This window comes from Bison bison, unplaced genomic scaffold, assembly GCF_000754665.1.
Source record: "Bison bison bison isolate TAMUID 2011002044 unplaced genomic scaffold, Bison_UMD1.0 scf7180017864205, whole genome shotgun sequence".
In the NCBI taxonomy this organism is placed as follows: Eukaryota; Metazoa; Chordata; class Mammalia; order Artiodactyla; family Bovidae; genus Bison; species Bison bison.
This window is the reverse complement of record NW_011494777.1, coordinates 1,321,286-1,333,275: the sequence shown is the minus strand read 5'-3', so window position 1 is coordinate 1,333,275 and position 11,990 is coordinate 1,321,286. Positions and strand designations below refer to the sequence as shown.

Here is an 11,990-nt window from a genome sequence, read left to right as displayed (position 1 = left end):
TAATTTCCTCAGGGCTCAAGGTTAGAAATTTACAAATTGATGAGCCATGCGGAGCATTTTATATTTTATATGTTAGGTAAAACACCATGTTATTCACAGAAAGCCAGGGAATTAAAAGAGGCCGCACTAGGGGGGCCGGTGCTTTGGGAGTTCAGGAAGGCAAGGGTTCCCTGTCACCTGCATGACTCCTCTGAGTTAGGGGCGAGGGCCTGTCTGTCCTGTGAACTCCCTCCAGGGCCAGCAGTCAGGTGTGTTGCTTTAAGAAGATGCGTAAAGATTCCAGTAACGCTTGCCTGAGATCACCAAGCAGAGAACCAGGTTTCTTGTTTTTTCCAATGCTTTCCAGACGGAGTTCCTTTTCTCACAGGTGCGGACGGGATTGTGTTCACTTCCAAGGTTGCATCCTTCCCGGAGCTTCCCCATTCAGCCTGTTTTACCTCTTTCATCATGGACGCAGCTCTGCGTGGATCTCACTCACAAACAGGGTGACAAGAGACACAGATCAGTAACTAGCTTGTTTTCTTAATACAGATGTAATTTAATTTTCCTTCTTGTAAGGAGGCCAGAGGTACCTGCGTTTGTTGTCTGTGCAGCAAATACATTTTACTTTTTTTTCTGCCTAAAGTGTAGAGTTTTCAAGCCCATGTCATGGGTCAGGGCATGCTGTTTTTGTTGTTCAGTTGCTAAGTTGTGTCTGACTCTTTGCAACCCCAGGGATTGCAGCACACCAGGCTTCGCTGTCCTCCACTGTCTCCCAGAGTTTGCTCAAACTCATGTCCATCGAGTGGATGATGCTATGCAACCATCTCATTCTCTGCCACGCCTTCCCCTTTTACCTTTAATCTTGGGTGTATTCTGGTACAAGGAGGGAAGTTGAGCCACAGGATGCTATGTGAGACCTGCTCGCCTTGCACGGCCCACAGCTCAGAGGGAAACCAACGGACGCCCTGGCAGCTTGTCCATGGGTGAGGTCTTGGTTCCTCAATCACTGCCTTATGGGGAGCATTTTCTCCATACAATACCCCTGGGGCCCCACAGATATCACAGAGAGGAGTTTGTCCCCATGTTTTTATCTGGCTGCTCTAGAATGAAACATGGATCCCCTTGCTCAGACGGAATCTCTGATGGGACTTACCACCCTATTCACAGCATTCTGGGCATCCCTCGTGGCTCAGCGGTAAAGAATCCGCCTGCCAGTGCGGGAGAAGCAGGTTCAATCCCTGATCTGGGAAGATGCCCTAGAGAAGGAAATGGCAACCCCCTCTAGTATTCTTGCCTGGAGAATCCCATGGACAGAAGAGCCTGGGGTTGCCAAGAGTCCGACATGACTTAGCGATTAAAACAACTCTCAGCATCCTTTTTTTTTTTTTACTTACAGCTATTAAGCTCTTCTTAACTCAGGGTTTGGAATGTTAAGACAGTCCCCCAGTCTATCATGCTTCTTTGTCATGTATCTACAGCTCCATTTTGCTGGAGTTGGGTTGAAGAGATCTTTTTCTAGAACATTAGTACATATTTTTCAAGTTGCAGAAACAGCCTATTTCTACTTGGCCACTTCTCTGAAGCCCTATGCCTATCTGTGTTACTGTTTTCTTTTTAATTGTGTAGTTTATAGTCTCCATGCAGATACAGAAAGAAATTGGCCTGTAGGGTAGGTTACAGCAGATCCAATTTCATTGGCAGGGAGCCATGCTTACAGAAACACTCAAAATATTGCTGTTTGAGCCATAAGTGTTTATTGATTATTTGGCCAGGTTCTTTATATTTCCCATGTTCTTTCCAGTTTCTGCCCCTTGGGACCAGGCTTGTCACTGGGCACTGGAAAGGTGGCTTCTTACTGCCCATCAGCTGGTCTCCATTGTCCTTTTTCTGTAGCTTTTCATTCTGTCTCTGAGAACTGTAAGATATTGGCCCAGATGGTGCTTTAAGACCCAGTGCAGCATTGGAAAGCTGTGGGCTATTGGACTTCAGATCTTGATGGTGTGTCCTTAAAATTTACCATCCAAACTGGGACACTTTTCAGAGTATAAGGGTGCTTTTAGTGATTATACCAGAATGAGAGGTAAACGTAGAGTAGGACTCTCCCCGGAAACTGGGTACACAGCACGTAGACACTGATTTTGGACAACAGTATTTTTATGATACCTGCTCTAAGTTGCTAATTTTAGGGTTTTAGGCCATCCAGAGTAAGCTAAAAGGACAAGATTCAGAGTTTGAAGAAATTCAAGTTCTGTGTGGTTTCCCCCAGCCGTGAGTTATATTTTTAAATGTGTTTTTGACACATAATAGAATATTTCTCAGCGCCTGGGAAACAACTAAAAATCAACCTCAAACGCGTTCGCTCGAAGCATTTGAAACCTCTCGGTAGCTTTGAGGAGCTATGCTGAGCTGTTGATTTCTGCTTTGCAAGATTCTGCGGAGGAACTGTAAGCTTTAAGCATGTAGGGTGTGTGTGTGTGAAAATGAACTTCTGAGTAGGGGGAAATATTGGCATTTCCCCCTACTTATTTCATTTACACATGTGAAGATGATGACATTTTTTGGTGTAATGTTTATCCAAGATGAGAAGCTTTACATTGGGATCAAAAGGGGCAAAAAAAAAAAAATGTTTTTTTTTTTTTTGGTACCATTAACAGGGGTAAAAACAAAGGGTAAAAATCTAAGCCCTTCATTTTTTAGGATGGGAGGAAGGGAATTGGTACATTTAACTGTAGTATCTCTTTTTTCTAAAAAAAGAAGAGAAAGAAGAGAGGTGAGGGAGAATAGAGTAAGAAGTTATGAAAGGAGTAATGAAAGAATGATAGGAAATAGCATAAAAAAATTAAAGAATTTAAGTGATATATTATAGACTTTTGGGAAAACTCCCATATGGACTAATCATGGCGCTTGGATAGGAATTCGAGTCCAAGTGCTGGGAGGGTAGTCTTGGATCTGCTGTTTCCACTGTCTGTGTCATCTTTTCTGGATACTTTATGTCCTGCACAGGTCAGGGCAACCCAGATGGAATAGTCCCTGTGCTCCAGGGGCTTTCATGGCCAGTAGTGCAGGAAGACCATTACTTGAACTTGTAGAAGTACATGGGGGTCAATGATTGTTTATATTTTCCGTCTGTTGGGTGCTTTCTTCCAACACTTCTGGGCTAGAATAATTTCTTGGGTCAGCTTCAGGGAGAACATGGGTATTTCAAAAGTATTTGAAAGAGGTGCTAAAAACATGGAGAGGATTATTTTAAATAGAATAGCGTGGGGAGAATGCTGAAAATTTGGAGTGAAAGAAAGGCTTACATAAACATGAAGAAAAATACCTCGATTGTAGAAAGAGAAGAGAGACAGAAGTGTCAGGTCAGGACCCGCGTGAGAACCTTTTGCATCTCAGGATGAATTTTGCCTTTGAAAATAGGGAGATTTTAAGAAAAGAGCAGTGTTATTAAAAAGGCTTATGAGAGAGCTGTTGTCTTTTTTATTTTTTTTTGGTAGCATTACTTTACCTCCCACTCATACTGTTAGTTGTTAAAACCTCTGTATCAGTTTATCAGAATAAGCGTTAAACCTCAGAGAAGATGACAGAATCAATCAGGTACATATTTTCAAGGTACAAATGCAAAATAAGAATCTAGGTCAGGCCAAAGGTTCCTAACCCTGGTGAGTGTTTGTAGATACCTGGTTTTTGAAGTGTGTATTTAGAAACTCCTACTATGTGCTGGTATTATACATGCACTGAGTTAAAGATATTTTTGTGCAATTACAGTTTTGTACTCAGATAATCACTATGATTATCCATGAGAGTGTGTGATTGAGTCTGATGTTCAAATACCTTTCAGAAAATCCACTACAGGGAATTTTCTGTGGGAAAATTTCCATGTGTTGACTTCTATACTTCTAGTATTAATTTTTCTTTCTCCTATATTTGAGGTTCCCTGCCTAGGGTTTTTTTGGGGGGGGTGGTTATACATTATTCATTGGTTATCTTATTTCACTAAAATGCTAATTAAATGCCTGGAATGCAGTGAGGATTTATGAATGATAAAGGGAGACCTCTTAGCCTCCTAGGATTACATTTTGTGTTCTAAGTCACATGTCCACTCTTGGGGACCCATCACTGCCTGGAGAGCCAGGAAGCCTGGATTCTAGCCATGGTTTTGCAACCATTTGTCTATGTGGCCTTGAGCAAGTAATTTCCTTTCTCTGGACCTCAGACTCTTCAGTGGTGAAATAAAACTCACTGGAGAAGATGACCTGTAAGGTTTCTCTTAATACAGATAGTTTATGACTCTAAATAATATTTGAAATAACTCAGGCTGTGAGAGAGCATGAAATGTCATTCAAGAGGTGAGCAAAAACGGGGATATTTTTCTCTGGATCCCCAGATTCTGTTAATCACAGTTCCATCCTCTAGATGATTTTGAGTTATCTGCGAAGATTACCGTCCACTGAAAGAGGCATTGGGGGTTGTCCCAGGCCTTGCTTACAGTTGGAAAAATGCATGTCTGGGGTGATGCTGGACCAGGCATCACACCTCCCTCTTGGTCCCCGTTCATGAAACAGCTTGCTATTTCCATCAACCTTTGCTACGGCTGCAGTGGGAAGCAACTCCAGTCTGACGGGGGTGGGGTCTACTCTGGAGGAAGGTGATTCTGCGGGTCCATGGTCCCAGCTGCGTCCCCAGGGCTGACTGAGCCTGTGAGCTGAGCCAGAGCTGCTTTATCTCAGCTGCCCTTCTCAGAGTACTGCTCTGGGCGTAAACAGTCGCCTCCTGCAGCAGGAACGCGTTCTGCTCAAAGCCACTCCGGTGAGGCCCCAGTCTCCTGTTTGTACCCAAGGAGGGGCCCAGTCCTTGGCTGCTGGGCGCTCAGGGATAGGGGTCTGGCCTTCCTACAGGGCTGGCTGCCTGGGGATCCCAGCTGCTCTGGTTTCCCCAGGTCCAGGAAGCTGAGAGTATGTGCTGGGGTGTGGTGAGCGTAGGCTGCTGGCCTTTCAATGGCAGTGGAGGAATGGCGCCTGTATACAGCTGTTATCTGAAAATCAAGTTCTTGATGTTATTGCTGCATTTTGGGTCTGACCCAGGTGCCCTTTTCTTTCAGGAGCTGGGACCTTAGATCAGCGTGCAAGTTTGGTGGAAAAACTGATAAGAGGGCAGAGTTGATCCCTGTGTACTTGTGTAGGCATCTCTCATCTCGTTTTTATCTATTTCTTTTTTTCTTTTCTGTTAGTTGTTGGATGCCAGCTTACTAATGTGCCAAGAATCTCATTCTTTTATGGCATCTCTAATAGCTGAATATTATTCCTGTCTCCCAGATGAAGCATCTGTGAGGCTAAACAGTGTGCCCACGGCCACACAGTGGGTGAGTGGAGTTTAGATTTAAGTCCAGCTGTGTTTCATGCCAGAGCTCACCCTTCTCAAAAATATTTGGGTGTTTGTGTACTTGGGGAGATACTAAGATCTGTTTGTGCATATTGTTTACTATTTCACTTCTTGCTTGGTCCTGATCCCATAGCATTTTGCAGTATGACATGTGACTTCCACCTCTTTGAGGTCATCCCTGGAGTTACCATTGTGTTAACAAGTGGGGAAACTGATGCCCATTTGTGATGGCAGGTTTCTTTCCCAAGGTGACTTGGTGAGTAAGGGGCACAGTTAGAACCAGAAGCTGTTGTTCTCCAAACCCCTGGGCATTTCCACTTGGCCACACGCATTTTTAATCTTTTCTTGAATTGATGAGAACATGGTATAATAAAATTCATCATTACTGCTACGGCTGCTAAAGATTAGCTGGAGGTAGAGATGTTAAGAGAACATTCTCTGCTCTCTTGCTAGAGAAATGTCACTGCATATTTTCTGTATGCTTAGTGGATCGCCTGTCCACAGTCGGCTAATTACTGAGCTTTGAGTAGGTGGCACAGATTACGATGACACGGGATCTGGAAATTTGCCCAGCTTTCCATGATGCAGACACTGGACAAACTTTAAGTAGGATGGTAGGTTAGTTCTTTCTCAAGAAGTTAAAAAGAAAAAGGTGAGTTACCCCATAGACTTCTAGACAAATATGCAATTCTCCTCTAGGGGCAGGCTGAACCTTGGACTTTGAGAAATACACTTTATTTTATTTTTACTTACTCTAAGGAGTTTGGGAAAGAATTCCTGTCCAACCTCTGTTTCGCTAGGTTGAAATATATGCACAATTGCTTTGGTCTTCTGAGCCTCAGTTTACCCTTTTTTAGCAAATGAGGTCCATTTTAATGATGAGCAGCAATTTCAGGTAGCCAGAGGAACACTTCAAGATAAAAAATAACACTTTCCCACAACACACAGTAGGAGAGGCAAAGAACTGTGCCAAAGAGATGTACAAGATTTACATTTTACATTTTCTTCCCCATTAGTTTCCACTTGGGACAGGGTTCTTTGGTCTGGCACCAGGTATATATACACTTGGAGTTGACTGAAGTTATATGAGATTGTTCCCTTAAAACAAAGTGTTGTTCCTTAGCAATAAAAATAAGTGATCTCCCCCTCCCTGTTTTGGTCATTCTGGAAGCCAGAGCATTCCAAGACCAGATACTACACGGGGAAAATAGCCCCTTGGCATGTTGCTGTTTCCTTGAGAGTGAGTTTAATCCTAAATGGCCAGCAATGTCCTGGCCAGGGTTTGGGGCAAGGTCTGGATTCTCAGGGAAGAGGAGCAGGCAATGGGTGTAGAGCCTGGTATACCTGATTGTAGCAAACAATAGGAAACAATAGGGTTATTTGGCATTTTTGAATTTGGGTGCTAACTTCAGTCTTGTCAGGAAGATTTAGTCTTGCAAAGCAAATGTTCGTGTGACTGCCAAGGGTGTCACCGCTTGCAAACGGGGTGCAGGCCTCCACTTCTGAGTCATTTTGGTTAGACCTACGGAATCCTCGGTCATCCCTTTTCCTGGTTGAGCATTTTCTGTGCTGACGGCCAGACAGGTGTACCCAGATAGGGGCTCATCCCCTTCTACCTTTTACTGCCTGGAATGAGAGTCAGGACACCTGATTTGCTCTGAGCTGCCGGGTTGAGCCTCCTGTGTGTTGAGCCTCCTGTCTGTGTTAGCTATCAGCTCCGCATTCCCTGGAAGCAGGGCGTTCCTGGGGAGTGAGCTGCCTTTGCTTGGAGAGACTGGGAGCATTAATGAGCTCACGTTTACAGACTCCGGAGGCATGGGTGATGCAAGGAACACTATTAAATCACTAGAAGAGTTGATACAACGTGGCCATGTTGAATACCTAGGAACTCTCTGAGGGTGAATCGTGTGTGTGTACAGGAAATGCATCCTTGATTTCACATCAGATCACGAGGTCAGTCTTACACCTGCCTTGCCTCCTAATGGGAACCAAACGTGCTGCCAGATGCTTGTTTTTGGTCTCTGTATGTATCTGCGCCTCAGTTTGGGGGCCTGAGAGAAGTGAAACTAACAATTCTGCAGTGCCTACTATGTGCCAGGCCCTTGCAAAATGTTTGCACAAATAGCTACATTCTTTAAATAATCCTAGGAAGTTGGTATTTTATTTTTATTTTTTAAAAATGTTTCTTAAAAATTGTTTTTATTGAAGTATGGTTGGTGTACAATATTATATAAGTTATGGGTGCACAGCAATAGTGATTCATAATTTTTCAAGGTCAGAAGTCATTGATAATTATAAAAGGTGAGCTATATGCCCTGCGTACAGTATCTCCTTATCCTTTGTTTTATACATAAGAGTTTGTACCAAGATTGGTGGTTTAACCTCCCTTATGAAGGTAAGAAATGGAGCTCCAGAAAGGCTGTCATAATTTCCCCAAGCCCATAGAACTTTCAAGTCATACATTTAAACTTAGATCTTCCTAATTACAAAGTTCTACCAACTTAGAATCTGTTTGGAGAGAAAATTTCCTAACATTCTCATCAGAGGCTTTGATTCTTGACGCATCCTTCTCAGCCGTGTGCTCTTTTGGGCTCCTCATTAAGCTCAGGCTAAGGAAGAAAACATCCAATCTATCTATAAATATAGACCACTGGGCTGTGAAATAGAGAGGAAGCCAAAAACATAGTGCCCATCCCTTGCATGTGCATTTTCAAAAGTGGACAAATGAAACGTGGGTCCCTAAATTTACTCAACCTGTATAAGGAGAGATGGGGCGTCGGCCTCCATGTTCCAGATTGGGAAACCAAGGAATAAAGATGGCCCCCCACCCTGTGCTTGAGAATCCTCCAGGCAGCGGATATTCAGAGGCACACGTCTAACTCTTAAGTGCACTTGATGCAACAGGAATGTTTGTAGAAAAATAAACACATGCATGGAAGGAATCAGTGTCTATATGATTGACCTGTAGCGTTCACCTCTGATTCAGCTGGAGATTTTTTTTTTTTTTAATTATCTCTTTATTTCTGGATTTCTGAAGGCCTCTCTTAGGGAAGCCTTGTGGCTTTTCCATGCCCTCACCCGTGATGGATGAGCTGATAGGAGAAATGTGAAAAGTCCGGGCTGGCTGCAGTGTCTCTAAAGGGTTTGCAGAGCTGGATGAACAAAACAGCAGTTTCATGTTTTAGATGAGTTGGGGTCCTGGCAACTTGTTTCTGGCTTCACAGGGTCGGGTGAAGCCTGCGTTGCTCACAGGCATTGACTGCAGACAGCAAGGGGAGGCCAAGGGTGAGTCCAGTGTCCCAGGTCCCCAGCCACCTGCTTTGTAAGAAAAGACTAGCAGTGTTTTTATGGGCAAACCAGTTTCAAGGAATTAGTGTTTGAATTTCCAAAAGATGGTGCATGATACACAGGAGACCCCTCCCACACAAATAACCCCACGAATCTATTTGAGAGTCTTCTTCAAATTCCTGTTCTAACGGAGTCTACATGCAGTCCATCCTTTCAGTCATGAGTGTTCGGTTCTTATATTCATCAGGTGGTCTGTTTATTCTGAAGGTTTCTTAGCATCATCTTAAGATACAGATGCATTCTCTTCCCATTTGGTAGAGGAGACCTGATCGTTGCAGGGGAGGGACCTATCATTGGGTGGCTCCACAGAAAGTCTTCTTCATCCGTGAATCCCACAGCCTCTCACTCATGATGTTGGTTGTGATGTGGTCTCTCCCTGCAGCCACTGCCCTGCCCTGAAAAGAGCAGGGTTTGGAGGTGAGACAGCCCTGTGCTTGAATTTTCTGCTTGCTAATGTGCCCTTAGGGAAAGTTTTTAACTTCCCAGAGCCTTCCTTTTATAAACCTTACAAAGGAGGTCATCCTAAGGAGCTTTCAGGGCTCTTGTAAGGGTTTGAGAGAATTCTCGTAGGACACCTGTCGGCTGACACAGGGTCTCGTGAATGGTGTTGTTATCCTCTGTCTCAGGCTGCCGTGTCCGTACAGATGTTCTTTGCTGACAGTGCTGTTGTTGCTTCAGTGGTTGTTAGGACTGTGGTTACTGTGAACCTGGTTACAGAAAATTTTCCACTCGACACCCCCATAACCGAGGGGGGCCAGACCAGTCCCTGTGGCTGCTGGTATGTTTTCTTTCTCTCACGCACACTTAACCAAACTCGAGCCAGGCCTCAGGTCCCACGAGTCCAGCTCTAAAGCAGCGTGTTCAGGCCCTGGCCAGGTCAGCAGGGCCGGTTCTTGGAATTGTCGTTATCAGGATATTGAATTATTTTAATTGTCCTCCTCCTCTTTCCTGGGAGTGACCTAAGTATGTGAGGTTTAGGAGGAAACCTCTACAAACCTGTCAGTGTAGGCGGCCCGGAGTAGAACTGCCTCCTCCAGGCTGCCCTCCCGGGGTGAGCCTGCTGCTGGGGAGGGCCAGGTCAGTGAATCCACTTGGCAGCCTCCTAAAGCTAATAAGCATCAGATCAGAAAAAGCCCACTGGCCGTGCTTTCTTCTCCATACCCTATGTCCCCACTGTCCCCCAGCAAATGCCCAGCAGACCTCACCTCTCTGCCAGTTCTAGCAGGCTTTTCCACTAAAGCGCTTTGCCCCTGAAGATGCCTTCAGTACCCTGTACCTCTGGAGTCTGCCCGTGCCAATTGTCATGGTTGATTTACAGGCAGAATCTGGCAGCTGGAAGAGGGATCCTGTGTCTTTAAACGGCTGGGCTGCAGTGTGTTTAAATGTGCTTGCTAAGCCAGTGACTAATTCAGTATATTATAAAGCAGCAATGAGCAGGCTGCCAGGGCAGGGCTGGATCCAACTGGAGCGGTGTGTAAGGCTCAGAGAGTTATTTCTTGAATTTCGCCACCCCACCAGTCTCTGGAGCAGACTGGACTTCTCATCTGTCTGTCCCTTGCACCAGAGTCGGCTCTTGCGTTCTCCGGGTTCCCATGCTGCTCCTGCCCCTCCCTCCCCTCCTGGCTCCCTCCCTCCAGTCAGTCCCTGGGTCAGTTTATTTACTCATCCGAGGGTGGAGCCGAGGGTGGAGCCGAGGGTGGAGCGGAGCGGGTGCACAATCTGAGTCAGGGTCCCAGGAACCAATCATAATTGCTCTGGGGCATTCCAGGGGCCCAAACTCAAGATCCCTCCTGGAAAAGAATTTTCCAAAAGGTCCCATTTGGTCACAAGTGTTGTGACTGCGTCTCTCTTGGTTCGGGAGTTGGTCCAGTGTTTGTTTGCCTGAAGCCTTTTCTGTCTGTGTTTCCTTTTCTCACCCTCCTACCCTTCCTGGGATTGGGAGAGAAACCTCCAGAAAGAGCCAGTCTGATGGAGACTTCCTTCTTCTAAAAGCCTTAAATGTAGAAATGTACAAATGCTCCTGTCACCTTCAATGAGCACTCAGGCAGCCTCTTCTGGAGACAGCTTGGAGTGAGGGGAACTTGGGGGGATCTCTGCTTGTCTCCTGGAGTCCATGGCCTCTCTCTTGGTCCTTGTGTAAATGCTCCCAGGAGTTGTAGACCCCAGACGTCCGCCTCCCGAGTGTCTCCCCTGTCTCCCGTGAGGCCCGTCTGCTGTCTCCTGAGGCTTTCCTGGGGCTGAGGTCACATCCATGTCTCGTCCCTCTCATGGATGCCACCCACTCGGCCATGGCCCTTGACACATTGGCCCCCTCTCCTTCGTCAACCCCTACACTCTGGACGTCAGCACCCCTGCCCTGCTGCTTCTGGAACCCAGCCCGTTACTCGGCCTCTGTCATCCCCACAGCTTGTCCTGAGCAGTAAGTATGGAGCTGCTGTCTGTGTGCTTCTGTGGGGTTTGTTTATTCCACTAGAGGGAAGCTCCCAGGGCAGGGTGCCTATCTCCCTGTCCCCGAGGTATTCCCACTGCAGGGAAACTCCTGGGGCAGGGTCCCCGTCTCCCCATCATCAAGGTATTCCCCTTGCAAGGATGCTCCCAGGGCAGGGTCCCTGTCTCCCCATCATCGAGTTATTCCCACTGCTTGGATCATAGCAGGCAGATTGCTAGCTCTTTGAAAAATACTGTTTTTTAAATTGAGATGTAATTCGCTTAATATGAAATTCTCCATGTGCAAGTATACAGTTGAGGGGGTTTTATTCCATTCACAGAGTTGTGCAGCTGTCACCGATCACTGACTCTGGGACGTTTCCATCACCCTGATAGAAGCCCCAGTGACTCTTTTGGAATAAAGGTGTGCTGGCCAGGCTGTCCAGCAGGGCCCGGGGAACGTGGACCCGCGTCTCTTGTTGAGAGCCCCTGCTGTTCTTCCCTGATGCTGCGAGTGAGCACACAGCCACACGCCCGGGAGAGCTGGGGGCTCGCCAGCTGTGGCTCCGCCAGGCAGGGAGCTGGTGTCTGGGCAGATAGTGAGCCCTTTCACTAGCAGCCGGGCTGTTCCGTTGTCCGACTTGGGGCTGTGGTGGCTGCAGTTTCCTAATGGCTTCCTGATGCGGCCGAGCCACTTACCAGGAGCGGATGAAGGCTGCGCATCCCTCGTCCCACTTCCATCTGTCTCTGTCCCACCTGAGGCCTCGGACGGAGACCAGCTTCTGCTCCCTCCCTTTGCATTGATCCTGGCTCCTCTGCTCTCCACCCATTGGCCTATTGGGCGCATCGATCTG

General features: G+C 46.3%; 1 protein-coding gene across 4 annotated transcripts in view; it reads left to right on the top strand.

The window, feature by feature from the left end:
* The window catches only part of ETS1 (v-ets avian erythroblastosis virus E26 oncogene homolog 1), a 139,486-nt gene that overhangs the window by 69,486 nt on the left and 58,010 nt on the right, over positions 1-11,990 (top strand). Inside the window, exon 1 of one of the 4 annotated variants that reach the window (XM_010844679.1) lies at positions 1,311-2,426. The exons of the other annotated variants lie outside the window; for them this stretch is intronic. The gene's annotated coding sequence lies outside the window, so the exon portion shown is untranslated. Of the gene's footprint in view, positions 1-1,310; positions 2,427-11,990 lie in introns of those variants that run through there. 4 annotated transcript variants of the gene reach the window in all.